Consider the following 10817-nt stretch of genomic DNA (forward strand, 5'->3'; position numbering starts at 1 on the left):
TGCTGCATAATGTGTAATGGGCAATGCGGTGTGCTGCATAATGTGTAATGGGCAATGCGGTGTGCTGCATAATGTGTAATGGGCAATGCGGTGTGCTGCATAATGTGTAATGGGCATTGCGGTGTGTTGCATAATGTGTAATGGGCTTTGCGGTGTGTCACATAATATGTAAAGGGCATTGCGGTGTGTTGCATAATGTGTAAAGGGCATTGCGGTGTGTCCCATAATGTGTAATGGGCATTGCGGTGTGTCCCATAATGTGTAAAGGGCATTGCGGTGTGTCCCATAATGTGTAATGGGCATTGCGGTGTGTCCCATAATGTGTAATGGGCATTGCGGTGTGTCGGCTAATGAGCTTTGTGGTGTGCTGCATTAATGTGTGAGGGGCTTTGCGGTGTGTCGCATAATTTGTAAGGAGTATTACTCCTTGAAGCGAAGCCAGACACTTTTTTTGGAATGGGCGAAGCCACACACTTTTTTTGGAATGGGTGCATTCTTTTTTTTAAAAAAATATATCTATCGGAGGGGCACATTTTTACTGTTCACACTAATGGCGGTCACACATGGTGCGATGCGCTCTGGTAGAGACCTGAGTGGGGGGGGGGGGGGCATTATAAATTTAGCTATGGGGCCCTCAAAGTTCTAGTTACGCCTCTGCCTGGATAATAAGGTCAGATAACTGCCAATGCGTGGACCAGGTTAACAATGGGACAGGTAGAGCTACAGCTCCGGGCCTCTTCACATAAACAGGCCCATCATCATGACATACCTCCCAACTTTGGATCACTTGTAAGCGAGTCCAACCTGTGCAGGGCATTGGCTTGTGGTTAGAGGGCTTGGCCTATGATCGCTGCACTTCCCTTGAGCGCACACCCTTTTTTTTGCCATCGACCTCTATCAGCTGCAGGCCATGCCCCCTGTCTCTCTCTCCTAGTTAATAGAAGCTATTCGCACAGCATCTATTCACACAGAACAGAAAGTGACAGGCGGACTCGCAAACCCCCCCCAACGCAGGACACTGCTGCAGGAGGGGCATGGGACAGTCACAAATAATGGTGACTTTCCCATGAAAATCGGGACAGTTTGGAGGTATTTCATGGCGTTACGATGATTACAAGCTGATTAGATGTCCACAGTGCTGGGAGCTGGCCATAAATAAATAAGAAGCTGGTTTTGTAGTTCTCAAAAAATTTAGGGAGACCCTGGGGCTGATAGTACAGGCATACCTCCCAACTGTTCTGATTTTTGCAGGACAGTCACGATTTTTTGTGACTGTACCGCTGACCCCTTACAGGCATCATCATCCCGTGGTGGGGTGGGGGGGGGGGGACCAGCAGCTTTCAGAGCACTGGTGATACCCCATAGTGATGAAAATGGGAGATGTGGCTCATGGAGCATCATTTATACAAAGCCATGCCCCTTTTAGAAAAGACTACGCCCCTATTTTCACTGTATGTAGAAAATGGCTACATTTTAGTCACTACCATACCTAGTCCAGAATGTCCTTATTTTCGTGGGCCACAATGGTGATGTGAGGGGGCAGTCGGGAGACAGTGAAAAAGTTACATAAACAGGGGGCATAGCTCGCAATTGCATCATTCCTATGAAGATATGGCCAGTGGCGTAACAATAGCCCCGTAAACCCTGCGGTCACAGGGAGGAGCTGAGTAAGTGTGGGTGTTGGGTGTCTACGGGGCTATTGATGCACTGCACTGTTGCCGAGACCAGCCTGGCTTATCCCGGTACTTGCCACCACCGCCGGGACCCGCAGATCTACTTGTCTGTGGTCCCGGCGCTCCTCCTGGCTCCTGCTAATGAAAAATAGCCCACACAAAATGTCCACCCCCTTACAGCAGACACTTTTTTGAGGTCGCTAGAGGAAGCGGGGACCTCCTCTAGCATGCTGTTAGGGGCAGACATTTTGTGATGGTCATTTTCATTAGCAGGAGGCAGCCAGGAGGAGCCCCCTGCCGGTACCGCAAACAAGTAGATCTGCGGGTCCTGGCCACAGACCCGGCGGCGGGGGTAAGGCAAGGTGGGGGGGGGATTTTTTTTTACTGGGGGGGGGGGGGGGGGGGGCATTGACACAGCCCCGGATGTTGGGAGGTATGTACTACAAATGTATGACTTAAACTGTATATTCAGTGCAAATTCAAATAAACAAAAAATAGCTACAGAAATCTAACAGAAAGCGTTTTCAAGAATATATGTTAACTAAAGCATTTTAATGTTGAAATCTTATCTTACAAATCACAGTTTGTGTTATGTTAGTGGTGAGACAGACAAACATGCAGTACTACTTAAGCTAAAATATACACAAGACACACATTATTTTTAGCCGTAATTACCAAAGCTCTATGTCAGGGACTTGCAATTATCAAAAGATATACTGTAGGTGCATATTGTATCATAAGCAGAACTGTATGTTCCACAGGGGCTGATTCAGGGGTGGATGTAGTTAGCACAGCCGCTGGGTCTCAGTACTATAGCAGCTGTACTTAAGCACACAAAATTATAAGACATCCATTGCCGGCTTCGGTGATCCATCGGAAATCTAAGTTACTCTTAGATGGGGAGATGCGCTGTGAGAGGGTTCTGAGCGATACTAGATCGCATTATCTTCCCCTTGCATGTGCCCGCTGCAGGAGAAATCATTAAAAATGCGCAGACGCAAACCCCGACCATTGGGGCAGGGGCTGAATTTCGGTTCACTCTGAATGATCCGGAATCAGCCCCAATGTTTAAGGGGCAGTAATATGTGGCATAATATGTATAAGGGGCACTTGTGTGTGGAGTAATGTGTATAAGGGGTACTACTATGTAGTGTAATATCACTGGGACATTACTGTGTGACATAATGTAACTAAGGATGGAACACTACTGGGTGGCATAATGTGAATAGGGACACTACTATGTGGTTTTATACAAATATGGAGCACTACGTGCTGCATATTGTGAATGGATGCGGGACCATTTGTCTACAACAAGAAGATAGACAGCCATTAGGTCGACACTATTAGTTCGACAACTCAATAGGTTGACATGCCATTAGGTCGACACTGCCATTAGGTCGACAGTGTCTAGGTCGACAGTCAAAAGGTCGACATGGTTTTTTTCACTGTTTTTTACCCAAATGTCGACACACGGCTCAAAAAACAGTGAAAAAAACCATGTTGACCTTTTGACTGTCGACCTAGACACTGTCAACCTAATGGCAGTGTCGACCTAATGGCATGTCGACCTAATGACATGTCGACCTAATGGTATGTCGACCTAAAAGCATGTCGACCTAAAAGCATGTCGACCTATTGAGTTGTCGAACTAATGGTGTCGACCTAATGGCTGTCTATCTTCTTGTTGTAGACAAATAGTCCAGATACAGTCCAGATACTGTACCAATGTGAATAAGATTACAATACTGTTTAACATAATTGGAGGGTACTATTGCCCCTTCCTTGTGAGACCACACCACGGGTGCAAACTCGCGCATTGTCCCTTTATAAAGTTGAGGAGGGATTAATAAAAGGGTTTAACCCATCAAGGGGAACCAAAATCTATATTCCCTTACAAAAAAAAAAAATTAGGTTTGGGCTGGCTCTACTATGCAGCCATCTTGCTGAATTCTGCTGGCAGCATGTTGTCAGCAGCAGTAACAAGGATTGGGCACTAGACATCATAAGCTGTGGGAGGGGTCTGGTCTGAGCATCAGAATCCAAAGCACTAGGATTTTATACCATCCTGTAATCTCTTGGGTAAGGTATGATAGTAATGTACTGTATGATAGTTCATCCAAAACGTCATTTTCAGTTGTGAGTTGAATTATGAAAATGTGATAGCAACGTTGAGACAACATTTCTGCGGTTATGGTATTTCAGATCTACAATGTCTAGGTCTGCAGTCATACAGTGTTCATTCTAGTACCCGCCAAATTTGAAAACCCATGCAGTTCCTCTTCCCTGCCTGGGGTGTCGCTATCTGCTGTAGTGCTTCTAGCACAGTGTGGTCTGTATATCAGCACTAATATGCAAACCAGACCTGTGCTAGAATCACCACAGCAGACAGCGACACCCCAGGCAGGGAAGAGGAATTGCATGGGTTTTCAAAAATGGAGGGTGCTAGAATGAACACTAGAAATATGGTCGACCGTTAAAAGGTCGATAGGGTCCAAAGGTCGAAAGTGAAAAGATCGGCAAGGACGAAAGGTCGACCTGAGTTTTTCATGTTTTTATGTTGTCTATGTCAACATAGGTAGACATGGACACCATCTAAGTGTGCCGCGTATGCTCGCCATGCTTCGGGCTTGGTACCTAGCTACACTCGGCACACTATTATATTGTCCCTCCACGCTGTAGTGGATGGTAGGGTATGAAATACCACGTCGGCACATGTTGACTCCAAACATAAAAAAAACCTGCATGTCGACCCTTTTCATGTCGACCTTCTCCTGTCAAACTTTTGACTGTCGACCTTTGGAGCCTGTTGACCTTATGACTGTCGAATCAGAGTCAATCTATCATGAGTGCGGATACCCATTTCTGTACATAGCAGCACCCTTCCCACATTTACAAACACGATTGCCCTTTCAATATAGGCCACCAGAGGTGGCTCTGTAACAATACAAGTGTTTAATTCTACAGTGTATCACAGAAGCGGAGGCTGCGAGCAGGGGAGCGCTCATTGTCGCCTTCTTTCCAGTCGTATCCTCTACAAAAGATTATTATAATTACCTTATTAATACATTGTCAAGAATTGTATTTGTATCAGATATCTTACAAAGAGTTGACAGTTTCAATTAAACTGTGGTTCGATATATTGAAATTACTCACAGTAATTTAAAGATCAGGACAACAGCAGCGGTATTAAGCTATCAAATAAGTGTTTTACTCTATTGAATACATGCTGTAAAATCTGTATCTGCAGTAGGTTCTTTCTTTGTAGGAATAAAGATAGGGCTTATAAATTTGGAGTTTGAGAGGCCTATTATATTGCTCAGTTACTGTATATGGCGGACAATACACCCTCTGGAGTGATGGAACTTGAATCTCTGAAATAGGGAGATACTGCCAGATGAAAAGCGATGTTCAGGAACACAACAGTGTTTATCTTCTCAGTCTAATCTTGTTTATTACAAAAGGGGGGATGTAGTGTTCCGGATAAAGATGTTCTATGCACCATAGAATGTGACATTCTTCTGTTACTCTGCCTGAGAGGGACGGTTCCAGCGTTAAGCTGGGCGCACAATGGGCGATATACTGGTAACAATGGACGGTCCTGCGCGCGTGTAACTCGCCAAAGCTGTGATATTGGTCATTTTGTATGCACTATATATCGCTCAGCGTACACCCAGCATAACTGTTGGCCTCTCATCTTTTATATGCACAGGGCCAAGATTTAGCTTTGCAAGCCTTTATACTGTTTTAAACTAATCAATTAATTAATTTACATATTACCAGTCAATGAGCTTGACGCATGGAAAACTACTATGTGAATTTTGTTTGAAAATTGTCACTTTGTACAGTAGGCTCCACAGGAATTGGCCTTCTAGAGGGGTTTTGGGGTAAGTATCTACTGAACAACACTAGATTGTAAGCTCCTCCGAGCAGGGCCCTCTTCCCTCCTATTGTCAAAGCCCACTTCTCTTTACATTTCACTCACAGCTCTCCTATACTCCAACACTCAGTGACAATCTTCGTCTGCATACTCATCTCCATCATTGGCCTCAAGCCTCTAGTTGTATGTTTATTGAGTCCTCACTACTTATATTTTAGCTGTAATGTGTATTGATCTGTGGCGCTCTTTACCTATACTCTATTTTTGTTATTTATTCAATGTTATGCCAAGTTTTGTCTCCCTGTATTGTTCCTTTGTACGGCGCTGCGAAACACTTGTGGCGCCTTATAAATAAAATTATAATAATAATAATAATAATAATAACACGGGCCTCTGGCATTCGGCAACCTGCAGTTGTGACAACTAGGGGACTGGGTGAGATTATGGATCAGGGGTACAGGGACATACACACAGTGAGATTTACTTTCTATTAGACCACTATTAGATCTGGGTCTGGATCTGGGTTAGTTACAACAGTGTTCACATTCGATTTTACTATATAGTACAGATCTGTACCATATAGTCTTGCCTAGGGAAGCCAATTCCGGGATGACGCCGATCCCGATCACGGGATGATCCCGATTCCGGGACTGGCCACCCTAGTCTTACCTGCCAAGACTATATATCTATTTGATTTCTATTCAATTTTGCTTCTATAAGCAAAATTGAATAGAAAAATAGTGCATATCTCACCGTGTGTACCCTCAGATCCAGACCCAGATCTAATAGTGGTCTAATAGAAAGTAAATCTCACAGTGCGTATGTACCATTAGCTAACAGGAGTCAAATGTAAAGGCTTCGATAAACAACAATACAAGGAATCAATTAAAAGCTTCTCAGTTCCTTCTCTTTTCCCCAAAGACTGCAGGAGATTGATGCTCCTCAGTCCCTCCTCAGTCCCCTGTTAAGCGCCTTAAGTCCTATTGGCGAAAGCGCACTATATAAATAAAAGGATTATTATTATTACTAACTACTCCTATATACAGCAGGCCTGGAAAGTGATACAACCTGGTGCCAGTGGCTGGTTACTCTGAACACAATATTCTCTTCATTTTCCCAGGCCTAGAAATACATTAAGTACAGTACTACACATCCACAGTGACTGTCACAGTGATTTGGGATTGTGGGTCCAAATTGGTATTTTGGCACATAAGATTCTTCTGGGCAGTCTTTTCAAATGGTAAATTACTTTCCTATTGGGTGCGAGGCTAAAGCCTTTGGTGCTGGGGCCATCCATCTATTTAACAGCAGCTGTTTGGGGACCCGCTTCCACCTTGCTGATGGCTGGCAGCCTGTCCCCCTCTCCTGGCACCTAGGTTCTAGGTAGAATCATCAAAATCTGCTTCCAACAATATTTGATGGTGTTGCATCAAAGTAATTCCGACAGATTTTATTCCATCTGGTGCCCCTGGCTCCGTAATACCCATGCTTGGCACCTTATGTCACTCTTTAGGCCAGTTATTTTAACATTGCTTGCTACATTTATTGTATATGTCTACTATCTCTATGTATTTGTATTCAGATTATTGCAGTGGGTTATGTTTTTTTTTAAATGTACGCTTTCTTTTGAAAATTCTTAATACATGTTACAGAAGCAAAGAAAAGGCTCCATTAAAAAAAACCTAAAGGCAATAATAATAATAATAATAATATGAAAAATTTTAAATAGCATAATGGGGGATGTGTATTAAGGTTTGGAGAGAGATAAACTACCAGCCAATCAGGTTCTGTCATTTTGCAGGCTATGGGGGTTATTCTTATTCACTCGGAAAGGCACAATCACTCTCTAATGGACAAACCCATATGCACTGCAGATGTAACATGTGCAGAGAGAGTTAGATTTGTATTGTTTCTGTGCAGGGTAAATACTGGCTGCTTTAATTTTACACTGCAATATAGATATCAGTTTGAAGTACACCCCCCACCTAAATCTAACACTCTCTGTACATGTTACATCAGCCCCACCTGCAGTGCATATGGTTTTGTCCATTAGAGAATGTGCTTTTCCGAGTGAATCAGAATAATCCCCTGTGTGTGAAAAGTGACAGGCGCTGAATGGTTAGTACTTTATCTCTCTCCAAGATTTGATACATAAACCCCATGTCTGGCGGACCACGCAATGCCTTTGCACAGGAGCCCCTCTCTTCTGCTTTGTATAGGTATTCGTCACACTCTTAGTAGTGGTTGTCAAGGCCCCTCCCACAAAGCTTGCCCCCAGAACTTACAGTAGGTATATTTCCTAATTAAAGAATGAAATACAAATTCATCCTGCAACATGAGAGGATGTATCTAATCTAACTCAACTAATAAGACCAGTGTCGGACTGGGGCATGAAGGGCCCATCAGGAAATGCAGTGATAAAGGCCCTTATTTTGGGATGTGGGCCCAGGGTTGGAGTGCCTATAGAACTTACAAAGAAACTGAACAGGAGGTCGATGCTCCTATTAGGCCACCTGTCTAGAGTTTTAGCCACATTCTCAGTGGCGTCGAGAGGGGGACGAGAGTACTTTTTTTAAATCCGGGCCCAGATAGATGGAGGCGCCCAGGTCCTTCTCTATTGCAGGTACCTGGGCAGTGGTGCTCAGTGCAGTATGCTGAGCTGGGGAGAGAGGCAGCTGCAGCGGTGGCCTGTCATCTCTCCCTGAGCTTTTGTCCCACCCAACACCCCTGGTATATTTTTTGGCCATGCCCCTTATTTTTACCAGGGCTGGCATCGCTGTTGGCGGCCCTGCCCGTCTCCCACGCAAGCAACCTTTGCCTGTTCACAGAGCAGAGTACCCTGCAAATAGTCCTCTAATTCTGGCGCCAATCTATATTCATTGTGACATCTGTTAAAGGGACAAGAGTGGGAATGTAACAATATCTGGGGTGTTTATTGGCTGCACTGGGGTAGGGGTGGGGATATTTGTGATATTCTGGGGATTATCGTAATGAGTTGTTTGCCTACTTGATGGAGGCTTTGGGGTCTGTGTTCAGTCTCAGGGGGCACAGGTGGGGTGCAGCTGACAGGTCTGGGCTCCACTAGACTGCCAAGTGTATTGAAACCAATGACTTCCACACAGGTATTTTGGTGGATTAATCCTGCCTATTTTCATTTAAATACCGCCCACATGATGCTATTTCTCTATATTTTTTAAAGACCACTATTAGTTCCTAATCTGCCCCTGGCTGGGCCTCATCATAAATATATATAGTAAATACTTCTGATGCATGCATGATATTATCCTCGATTAATAATGACAATGCTCTGTAGAAAATACACTCTGGTCCCAAGTGGAGGCCAACGGGGGTTTGACCTGTACCCATATGGTCCAGTCCAACCCTGAATAAGATAATAGGAAAGGCCGTTTAAAAAAATGAGCTCATAATAAATAAAATGCATTTAGGATTCAAAATAAGGTATTTTCATAATTCATAAGAAGTGACAGCCATACCTATCTACCTTTCCCCATCCTCCTATTAATGGATAATGAATGTTTTTGACTCTAGAAATTGATTGTTTTTGTACCCCCTCATAAGACCTCAAAATCTTCCATAGGTCTTACCTTAATGTTACATTGAGGGCCTGATTCTGGTTCACTTACAAAAGCAAACTCTCTCTACAATGGACAAAACCATGTGCACTGCAGGTGGGGCAGATGTAACATGTGCAGAGAAAATTAGATTTGGGTGGGGTTTGTACTTCAAACTGATCTCTATATTGCAGTGTAAAAATAAAGCAGCCAGTATTTACCCTGCACAGAAACAAAACACCACCCAAATCTAATTCTCTCTGCACAAGTTACATCTGCCCCACCTGCAGTGCCCATGGTTTTTTCCATTAAAGAGAGAATTTGCTTTTGTGCGTGAACCAGAATCAGGCCCTTCGTACTGTGCCCCCTCCTTATTTAACTATTCGCCTTTCACTCTCTCATAGGCATGTTCGCTGGTGGTCTACTTGCAAGTGGTCTGTTTCCCCTTCCCTTTCTACCTCAGTCTAGCCAAACATTTCTTTCTTCCCTTGTCCTCTCCCTTATTGTAACACTGATGACTATTTCATTTGTTTATGTTGTTTAATATTCCCGTAACATAGAGAGTGAGTATACAGCCCTCCATGTGACTCAGCTGTACACGGTGGACATGTCATTGTGCTGGGGGCTAGTGTGCATTTGTAGCATTAGACACCTTCTCTCCATGGCGTTGGTGACTTTCATGTCAGTGTTATGTTGGTGCACTTTGTGGTAATTGGTTGGGTTCTTGCCAGATACGATGAACCCCATGCAAAGTTTGTGCACTGCTGAAAAGTGAAGTGTCATTCATACACACGGGGAACAATGTTCTGTTACTGCACATGCGCATACACAGGGTGCATGCACCCACTGTGAATACACAGATTGCTGGGTGCATGCATCCAGGACATCAGGCGTGGGACGGAGATGGGAGTGGGGGTGGGCGGCCCCATTAGCATATGTGAGTGCCAAGCATTTTATGGGCGTTCCCAAGAGAACTCTGGGCGTTCTCATGCTAATAAGGCCATGACGTGGCTGACGGGACGGGCAGCTGAAATCACCGGATGTCAGCTGCCATCCCATTTCCGTTAGAAAGTCCACACATACGGTGTGTAAGGGTGCCTCAGAGCACTCTCACATTTGCGTGCACGTTCCTCTGTGTGCTGTAAAATGAATGTCTATGCAAAACATCCACTCGCAGCCAGTGCAAAGGAACGCACCTTGCAAACGGTGGCCTGGTGGACCATCATTCACAAGGCAGGGTTAGGTGGACTTGCAAGGATGCGTATACGTGATCCGAGCGAATGAACCAGAAAAACCCTGCATGTGGGCAATTGTCTGTCATGCCATCGTTTGCTGTGTAACGGTTTCCAATGAGCTGCGCTAATCAATTTTCAATCACCGTGTAGTGATCTTGTTCAATGTTGCAATGTAATCTTCTCTCTTGAGCTGGAAGCCATTGATTTAGCCCATAGAACTGAGTAGGAAAGACCTTTAATTGCTGGTCTAAATAGATGAGTTTTCCAAAGAGAGGATACAGATTTTTTTGGATGAGTTCTGCTCAGGATTAATCACACAAAGGGGTTTATTACGTGTGATTGGGCAGAATATATTTTTTATCCCAAACCATCAACTCCTGAATCAAATTTATTTCATGGAAGTTGACTTTTCAAAGGTGAAATTTTATATATCTTCCATTATGTATTTTTTTATGTTCCA

At 44.1% G+C, this 10817-nt stretch overlaps 1 protein-coding gene across 6 annotated transcripts in view; it reads right to left on the bottom strand.

Moving 5' to 3' along the window:
- LOC146035936 (leucine-rich repeat and fibronectin type III domain-containing protein 1-like protein) overlaps positions 1-10817 on the bottom strand; it is a 425701-nt gene that overhangs the window by 50993 nt on the left and 363891 nt on the right. The window lies entirely within an intron of this gene.

Source organism: Crinia signifera, chromosome 9 (assembly GCF_055691185.1).
Source record: "Crinia signifera chromosome 9, ASM5569118v1, whole genome shotgun sequence".
NCBI lineage: Eukaryota > Metazoa > Chordata > Amphibia > Anura > Myobatrachidae > Crinia > Crinia signifera.